The sequence below is a fragment of the Coenobita brevimanus genome, chromosome 84, assembly GCF_032717465.1.
Source record: "Coenobita brevimanus isolate Jiangsu-jjx chromosome 84, ASM3271746v2, whole genome shotgun sequence".
Taxonomy (NCBI): domain Eukaryota; kingdom Metazoa; phylum Arthropoda; class Malacostraca; order Decapoda; family Coenobitidae; genus Coenobita; species Coenobita brevimanus.
In genome coordinates, this window is record NC_137037.1 from 38340458 (window position 1) to 38350671 (window position 10214).

Here is a 10214-nt window from a genome sequence, read left to right on the forward strand (position 1 = left end):
ATATACACACACAGTAAATCCTCATTTTTCACTGCTTGGATGTTCCGCCAAACCCTCGCAAAACGCGAAACATTGAAGTGTGAAGTTAAGAATCAATGGGAAAAACAGAGGAGCGTTCCAGTAGGACACGTACACCCACGAGCAAAAGTTCGCCGACAGTCCGTGCCAGGCATATGTTTCCAAACATAGCCCATAGAGGGCGCAGCGCTTCGTCCACAAGAGTAAAGGAGAAGGGAGGAGACGGAAAGGGGGAGGGGGAGGAAGACAATGAAACGAAAGGAAGAGGGAGGCAAGAAGACAGGGTAGGAAGACAGCCTGTGTTGATGGTAGATTAACACATATCGGGTGTTTTATTATTACTTTATTTTTTATTTTTATTTGGTTTTTGCCAACGGCCATACCACGTTGAGTACACCGCTTCCCGTGCGATCAGCGAAGTTAAGCAACGTTGGGTCTGGTTAGTACTTGGATGGGTGACCGCCTGGGAACACCAGATGCTGTTGGCATAACGTCCTCCCTACGTGTCCAGTGGGGTTGGTGGAGGATTAGTTCCCCTCCCTGTAAAACAATTAACTCTAAGCCCTTGGCCACCCCGTTTGGGATACATTGCGTCTGGCAATGAATGAAAAATTTTATTTTTATTATTACGATAATAATAATAATAATAGTAATAATAATAATAATTATGTATAAGTATAAGAGAAAAGGACGTAATCCAGAGTTAGCCCTAAGAAAACGACTGACATCATTTGTATCTTTTCTGACTAATTCTATTGTAGACAATTTTTCGTGTGTGACAGAAGCACTAGTGATGTTCAAAAGCTAAAGGTTTGAAAAAGTCTAGCAACTCTTAGGCAACGGTTTGAATTTGATCCAGACGATGAAAGACACCACAAGAAAATCCCCATCGCCTGTAGGTTAAGGAAGTAAGAAATTAATCGTGCCAGGCAATTGAAGGTAGACTGCGAGGTAGAAGGGCGTAAAATAAGAGAGAGAGAGAGAGAGAGAGAGAGAGAGAGAGAGAGAACAGGGAATTGTCAAGTTGTAAGGGGCAATGCCTAGTTTGGTGGTAAGTATTTGCGAATCATATAATTACATACTACAGAAATGAAAGAAGCTGATCAGTTCACTGTTATGATAATAACTTTACAAGGTGTTAAACATAATAATCCATATTATTTTGATGAAAAGGCAGGGTCAGTGCTGCATTTTTACATTACTGATGTTACACACATATATACCATTTTTATGCGACCAATGGCGTTGCCATGCTACGAAGTGATCAGCCAATCCCCTTCAGTCGCAGTGGCAAGAATACATAATGTCTATCAACTACAAAATTACTCAACCACCTTTTACCCTCTCATTTCTGTTGTATGTAATTATAAGATTCCCAAATACTTACCACCAAACTAGGCATTGCCCTTTACGTGTTTCGCTTGTTAACTTTTTGCCCCCCCCCCTCTGTCTGTCTGTCTGTCTGTCCGTCTCTCATCGCCTCCTTGCCTCTTATTATACGTACTTCTACCTCGCAGTCTACCTTCACATTACCTGAAACGAATAAATTTATTTCTTACTTCCTTAACCTTTAGGCGATGGGAATTTTCTTTTGGCGTCTTTGATCGTCTGGATCAAATGCAAACCGTTGTTTTTGGGTTGCTAGACTCTATCAAACCAGTAGCCTTTGGACATCACTAGTGCCTCCGTTACACAAGAAAAACTGTCTAGAATTCTAAAGGCTAAAGCTGGATTAAGTCTTTCTTTCTTATACATATTTCATTAATAATAATAATAATTTTATTATCATTATTATTGTTATTATTATTATTATTATTATTATTATTATTATTATTATTATAAAACACCATTATGTCATCTACCATCGCCACAGGCTCTCTTCCCTGTATTATTGCCTTCCTCTTCTCCCGTTTCGTTGTCTTCCTCCCCCTCCCCCTCTCCGTCTCCTCCCTTCTCCTTTACTCTTGTGGACGAGCGCTGCGCCCTCTATGGGCTATGTTTGGAAACATATGCCTGGCACGGACTGTTGGCGAACTTTTGCTCGCTGGTGTACCTACCCTATCAGAAAGCATCATAACACAAACAGAAAGCACTATATATAACTCCAAACAAGCCCCACCCAAAATGAAATGAAGAGTGTTTACTAGTGCTAAAACATCATAACACAATAAACATGTACCTGAAAAGACATTAAAACTGTTATAAAGAGCTGCAACACCAAAAATCCTTACCAGAAATAAAGTGAAGACTGGCTTGAATGGCAAGTGAAGGTGTGTTGAAGGTGGACAGGCTGGTTCCCGATGTCACTAACCAAGGAAAAACTGCCACTTTTCACCAGATTATTTAATTTTCGACATTACAGTCGGTCAACAAAACCACGGTCATTTTATGTGCCCTCTTTGTCACTAAAAGGAAGGGAGAAATTATAACGACATTATTTTACTCATTGCTACAAGGAAGGGACTTTGTAATAATAGTAAAATAGAATGAAAAATTGGAGGGCTGAGTCTACCATCTCGGTCGTGGAACGTTATTATTCTTTCCCTCCTTAAATATCGATAAGCTTTATTTTACATTGTGGTAGGTGGGGGCACTCATCATCCACTCACTGGATGTAATGCTGCTCTCGGGTGTCTGCCCTTTCCTCTCCATTCTTCTTTCCTTCCATTCTCTTGTCTTTCTTTCCTTCATTCTTTCCTTGTCCTTCTGCCTACGGGTGACTTTACACTCCCTCTACGTATTTCCTTCATTCTTTCCACTTCCTTCAGGCTGTGGGTGACTCTACAATGACTGACAAGCCAAATGGTTTCCTGTGCACCAGGAAACCATTTACTACGCTGGGTGGTAACCATATAACCAAATTTTGGAGCCTGGTGGTTTAGTGGGTAACTATTGTGCTCCATTCCGATTGAGCCGGTGAAGGTTTATATCCAAGGGATGGCTGGGGTTGATTGCTCATGTAATGCCACTTAGGGATGAGTGAGGCTGGTCACTCTCATCTTAAATGTCGGGACCAACTGCCTAGCCCCGGGCTCCTACGCTCCTCGTGGGGCAATGTAGGACTGGATGATGGATGGATTTATTTTACATCCATTCACACTTCGATGTTGCGCGTTTCACGAGGGTTTGGAGTATATATATATATATATATATATATATATATATATATATATATATATATATATATATATATATATATATATGTATGTATATATATATATATATATATATATATATATATATATATATATATATATATATATATATATATATATATATATATTTATATACCTAGCCTGTTTCCCCCAAGGAAAGGGAGGTAGCCGAGACAGGACTACACACTCCTAATTTACTTATCCACTCAAACACATTCAATTTCATCTCAGCCCCAAAGGAGAGAAGGGACAGATCCTCACCGCACCACACCATACGAGGGTCAACTGCGCAGTGCAGTCTGTGACATCTGCAGCAGGGCCCAGCAGCACACTCTCGAGGAGGCACACTAGATCATGTCCTTACCTCCGGCCTCGTGGGGTCCAGGGTCAGGTGTTCATATATCCCTGCGCTCTTCTCTGATCACATTGCTCTCAGCCTTCATTATTCCCTCCCTGCTACACCTCCTGTACACATGTGCACTCACATTGCAATCCCACCCAAGTACTGCCGTACATATATCTCTTACGTGACCAACCTTCTTCCCACGTTCGACCTTCATTGTCCTGAAAAGTTGTATTCATCACTTGTCAGCTCCACGCATGACTTCTACACCCATTATATCAGCAGACCGCACATTACACGCCATCATGATGCTCACACCTGGACCCTGGATAATTGTATTGCTCAGGCAGAGACGAAGGCGGTGGAAGACGGTTTTGCCTTTCAAAGACGACCTTCCCCCAAGAGTCTCCATTGGTATTGATTGTCGAGGGATTGTCTAGTTGCTCTCCAGCACTGCGTTTATACCAATTTGTGGCATAAACTTACCGATAGCATCAACCATCAAACAATTGTTGGCTCCATGTGGCGCCTTATCAACAAGGTTGTCAAGAAGAAGCTCCCTAGTGTCCTCCACCACAGTCCAACACAGTATGCACAAGATCTTGTAGATGCATGGTCTGCACAGTCACAGGCTTGTGCCCTACCTGCACACATACAGGATGTGCTCTCCACCCAGAAAAATTTTCATGTGCTCTGTCTCACCGCCATTTTACTGAGGACAGACAATGAGGATGGTGTGGCTATAACTGATGATGAATTGCGACGGGCCCTTGCCAGGGGTAGGGTAACGGCTCCAGGTGATGATGGCATCACTTTTTCTGTCCTCCGTGTCCTCCTGAAAGTTCCTGGTAATCCCCTTCTCCAGCTGTTCAACCTTTGCATCCATCTGGATTACGTGCCACAAGCCTGGACCCGCAGTACAATCATGCCTATTCCTAGACCTGGCACTGATAAATTCTGACCTGTTTCCCTCACTTCCTGCTTCAGTAAGGTACTGGAACGCATCCTTCTTACAAGACTCTTGTTTAGGCTGCAGGACAAGCTTTTGCCCCGACTGTACGGCTTTGTACCACAGCGAGGGACACATCACCGCCTCATGGAGCTATACACCCTCCTATCCCCCACCAGTGTAGTGGCCTTCATTGATTTAAAGAGTGCATTTGATGTTGCCAACAGAGACATCATCCTCAACCAGCTAGTGGATTTTGGAGTTAAGGGAAACCTGCTGCGATGGATACGTGGTTACCTGTCTAATAGGTTCTCTCATGTTCTTTTTAAGGGCGCATACAGCACTGCTAAGGATTTAGAGCTTGGTACTCCACAAGGTGGTGTCCTTAGTCCATTTTTGTTTAACATCCTCATACATCGTCTACTCACCCTCCTTCCTGACATCCCTGGAAGCACAATTACTTGCTACGCTGATGACATCTGCATTCACTCAAATTCCCTGGGAGATGTGCAACGTTTCCTTCACTTGTCTCATGAGTCGGCTTTCACATGCGGACTCATTATCTCTCCAGAAAAGAGTAGCATCTTTACTTCCCATCCAGCAAGAACACTGCCTGTATTCTCTGTCGGGGATTGTGTTATCCCTCAGTGCACACAGTACCTTTATCTGGGGGCGCCTGTATGGATTCTCCCTCCATTCCTGCAAGACAACGTGTGCATCTGATTGTTCAGGATCTACTGACTGGGCTACAGCGGCGCCTAAAACCTCTCAAGTGGCTCACTAATTATGCTGCCGGGGTGTTTATTCCTGTAGCACGAACCATATACATAGCGTTCATTCGATCAGTTGTTGATTATCTCTCCCCTGCTCTTTGTCAACTTTCCAGAACAGCTTTACAACCTCTTGAGAAGTTCCAAAAAGCAGTAATGAGACTCATCCTGGGTTGCCCTGGCTCAACAAGAATTGTCAACGTGCAACTTGAACTCAACCTTCGACCACTTGTTGAGAGAATATACTCCATGGTTATATACTTCATCGTTAAGTGCCAGCTTTCTCCTCACCTTTCTCCCTACTACTCTCACATCATTCGGACTTCCCTTGATCCCACTGCACCAAGGCCTCTGCTTCGCAGTGGTGGCCACACACTGGTTAATACTGTTTGTTCAAGCATCTGATGGCTAAACATCAACATACTGGTGCTTGCTGAGGAGGTGGACTATGGTATTCCACCTTGGCTATTTCATACACTCCGGCCTCCAAGACTGACCTGCTTCAGCTTCAGAAACAGCTGGCTTTGGAGACCATTGCCAGGCTGTCATCTTCCCTCCCTTCGGCCTACCATATCTACACTGATGGCTCCCTGCAGGAGGATGGCAGTGCTGGCTGTGTTGTATTTTCCCCAAGTCTGGACCCACCTCAAGGGGGCTGGTTGGCCCATTGACTGCCAACCTCGTCGAGCTCTACATATTGTGAACTATATGGACTCCTGGATGCAGTTACTTTATCAATACTGACGAACAACAGCGGCTTGATCATCTGTGACTCACAGCCGGCCCTCCATGACCTCTCCTCTCCCAGGCCTGCATATCAACACATTGTTACACAGATACTCCTACAATTGGCCACTGCCCGCGATTGTTAGCTGGTGGTGCACTTTCTGTGGATTCCCTTTCATATTGGTCTCACAGCCAACACTGCTGACCTCCTTGCAAGGACTGCCTGTGGACTGCATCTGCCTGCTGTGGATGCTGCTAATGCCTCCCCCATTTGCTAAAAGCAGACTACGCAGAGCAGCCTGCTCCCCTATGCTCCACCATAGAAATGCTAAGAGGGCTGACAGTGCATCCATCCAACATTATGACCACTTTCTCTCTCATCCCCATAGATATCGGTGCAGTGGTCTTATGGTTCATCGACATAGCATGGTGTGTGTCCACCTCAGACTGGGCTACCGACCTGTGTGGCAGGTGGCTGGGGCAGGCAACGCACCTCATTTCTCCTCCTGTAAGCTGTGTGATGCACCCAATGCCAACACCCTTGACCATTATTGATTGCAGTGTCCACTTGTCTCTGATTTAATACCACATGGACTCACATTAATGGACACTTGTAAACATTTGTTGCAAGATGATAACCTAGATGTTATTCTCATGTGTCATCCACATTTTGGTGGTTGTTGATTTGTTTTAGCTCGACAGCGTGTCCCGCATGGCACGAGTTCCCCTGTACACACCTCACATCTGGCCGCATGGCACTGTACTAGGTTTGTCGCCTTCGGTCATAATAAATTAATCAAATCAATCAATGTTCAGCACACACGGACAATATAGTACAGTATACCCAATATGACATGCGCATGGCATGGATGACAATATATATTCAAGCCCTTAAGTGTAGGTATTCACGTGACATAGACAGGATCCTAGCTAGTATAATGCATCCACGTGACATGGACGATACCTTACCTAATCTTAAGCTATGTATGCTTTACATAGGACCAGAGTATATAATGTCCTGCACTGGAAAAAGGGGAAGGGGAGGGGTATTAGTGAGTCTAGGGTGGGTTTGTTCACTTGGGGACGGGGACTGGGGGCCTGGGGGGAAGGGGGAAAGTGCACTGGGTAGGGTTACACTGACATATAATGTCCTGTGGGGCGACACTGGTGGAGGGTAGTCAGTATTGGGGAATCGATCCGTGTGTGGGTGTCTCGAACGCTCTGCATGCGAGATCACAAGTAGTAGAGTTCACTATGGCACACTGAGTGAGGATAACACCGCGGCTGCTGGGAGGGAAGAGGGGATAGAGCACTGGGGTGGGCTAATCAACACTGGGGGAGAAGCACCACAGATATGGGAGGGGAGTCACAGAGGCTGGTTCACTGGGGGGGGAGAGAGTGCACAATCATAGGATCTAGTACTCATGATTCTGGTGGAGTGGAGGGCACAGACCATGGGGCAGGAGGGCCTATGCCGGGAGCTTTGGATGTCGGCCGGGCATGGGAGGTGGACCACCTGGTGAGTAGGACAGGGGAGAGTGGTCCATGTGGTTGCCACAAGTCCTGAAAGAGTGGGCTGGTGGTGTGTTAGGCGGCTCCCTATCTGCTACGGCCCGGCAGGAGGCAGGGCTCTCTGGGCTAGGGCTGAAGAGGGCCAGAAGGCATGGTGCTCGGTGCTGGCCCTTAGTCATCATCGGGGTTCTAGGAGAGAAACTGGGGAGGCCCAGGGCTGGGGTCGGGCGTGGAGAGGGCAGTGCCCGGGGTGTGTTGTTGCCTCGTCCTGCAAAGGCAGCTGTCAGGGAGGGTCTGCAGCTGCCATAACTGAGGGAGCCTCAGCTACTGCAGCAGGCACCTGGGGAGGCTTGCTGACACTGGGGGCTATGGTCTCGCCGTCGGGAGGGGACCGGCAGGGGTGAGCTGCGGCCTCTCATCCTGGAGGAGTCCGACAACACCTGGGGCTGCAGGGATGGGACACTGGGCCTCGGGGATGTCACGCCCTCTCTGGTCTCCGGGGGGGGCCCCTGAAAAGAAGCAGAAACTGCCCTCTCATGTAGAGGGGCAGAGAGAGGGGCACCTTACTCTGCCACCGGAGTGGTGGTCGGGGCAAGAGGTACCTTCCTCTGTGGGAGCCTGGGGACGGGCAGAGGGAGAGTGGCCAGGGGCCGGCTCTCCTACTTGGTGGGGTGGGGAGGCCCCGCCGGAACTCTGGTCTGGGCTAGATGGGGAAGGTCCAAGGGACTCTCACTCTCTCGGTCAGCCCCGTTGGGCTCTGCCTGGGCTCCCACGGGGGACAGGAAGGCAAGAGGAGTTGGGAGAGGCTCATCTGGGCACTACAGACCCTGGCAGTGGGGAGAAGGTGCCAGATGGATACGTCTGGCTATTGCCACAGCTCTGATGGAGGCTGCACTCCGACTGTAGGGTTTGGGACTCCTGTCTCGGAGACAGCACTGGGGGACGGCGATGTTTCGTCCTGCATAGTACCTCTGGCAGAGAGTACCCCAGGGCCCGCCTTCCTCCTTGGGGCTGCCGGCGAGGGTTGTCTGGTGGATGTGCTGACGTGTCGGCTCCAGAAAGTATTGGCAGAGGGTGGCGAACAGACAGTCCTTCCACCGACAGCATCTCCGGCGGGTGATACTGTGCTGCGGCTCCTATGGGGGAAGAGTAACCCTTGAGGCTCCTTCTGAGTCCTCTGTTAGAAAGGAGGCCAATGCACGGGACTCAGCATCCGAGGGCCTGCTTGGGATCTTGCCACTGCAAGTCCTACCCCAATTCTGGCGAGCGTTCCCTCCGCCGGAGTGTAGTGTACCCACTGTGCGGGTATTTCAAATAGGAATACTGTATGTGGATTTTGTGGCAAAATAAATAAGTTTGGGTGGTGACAGTAGGCAAGATTACACATTTTTGGAGCGCGCGGCGGCCGGGGGGAGGGGAGAAAAGCCCGTAAAAATGTTTGGGTGGTGACAGCAGGCAAGAATACACATTTTTGGAGCGCGGGGCGGCCGGGGGGGAGGGGAGAAAAGCACGCGCATCATATCCCAGAAAACTTAAGAACTTATCTGCCCGTGAAGGGGTTAAATTGACAGCGTGCAGATTGACTCTATCAGAGAGGTATATGTGAAGCTACAGAGCATGGTGAAAATTTTTTGGCCTATCTTATGGAGTCAGGACTCCGTGGGCTTGAATGATGAGTGAATGGAAGCGTGGCCCATTGAATTCGGCAAACTTAAGCTGTCTGAACGTTTCTACTCTTCACCCTGCCCTAGGGTGGGAATGGATGTCCGGATGATTATATATATATATATATATATATATATATATATATATATATATATACAGTATATATATATATATATATATATATATATATATATATATATATATATATATATATATATATAGATAGATAGATAGATAGATAGATAGATAGATAGATATATATATATATATATATATATATATATATAGATAGATATATAGATAGATAGATAGAGAGAGAGAGAGAGAGAGAGAGAGAGAGAGAGAGAGAGAGAGAGAGGCCTATATGTTAGACACACACACATTACACGTGTGTGTACAAATATATTTGTACACTCCTGACTGGGAATCGAACCCTGGACCTCTTAGATAGCAGTCAGGCACTGATACGCCGTGAAAAAAGCTGTGACACCTGATTTGTTTGACAAACCAGGTAAATCCAGTATGGGAGGATAACTTCAATCACAACACATTAGGATAATTTCACAGCCCCACGCAGCTCGGCAAGTGACAAAGCAGTTTTATTGTATCCCAACACAACACGAACGTCTTTAGGTGTTGGAGAGACACACATTACACGCGTGTGTACAAATGTATTTGTACGCTCCTGATTGGGAATCGAACCCTGGAACTATTAGATAGAAGTCAGGCTCTGAAATATATATATATGGAAGGAGGTAAACAGAGTTAGACAGGGTGATAAAAAAGTTACTGTAGTAGGGGAGTGAAAGATTAAAATAGATTGATCTAGGAGAAGAGATAAAAAGTAAGCAGTTGGAGATAATACCGTACTTTAAGGAACTATTAAGCACAGAAAATTAAAGTAATGCGAGTACAAGTGGCTGCGGAATGGCTGGGAATAGGGAAATGAGCCCCAGGAAATGATGGAGTGTGTGGTGAAATGAAGTACGGGGGAGAGATAATAGTGGAATAGATATGGAAGATGTGCAGAGTGCCCTGGGAGGAAGGTAGAGTCCTGGAGGGTTGGAAGTCAGGTA

The 10214-nt window shown here is 46.7% G+C and overlaps 1 non-coding gene across 1 annotated transcript; it reads left to right on the top strand.

Annotated features, from left to right (window-relative positions):
• The first annotated feature begins 387 nt into the window (after positions 1-387).
• Positions 388-506, top strand: LOC145410259 (5S ribosomal RNA). The gene has a single exon (XR_013899226.1). It is a non-coding gene; the product is annotated as a 5S ribosomal RNA (ribosomal RNA).
• Positions 507-10214: the final 9708 nt, after the last annotated feature.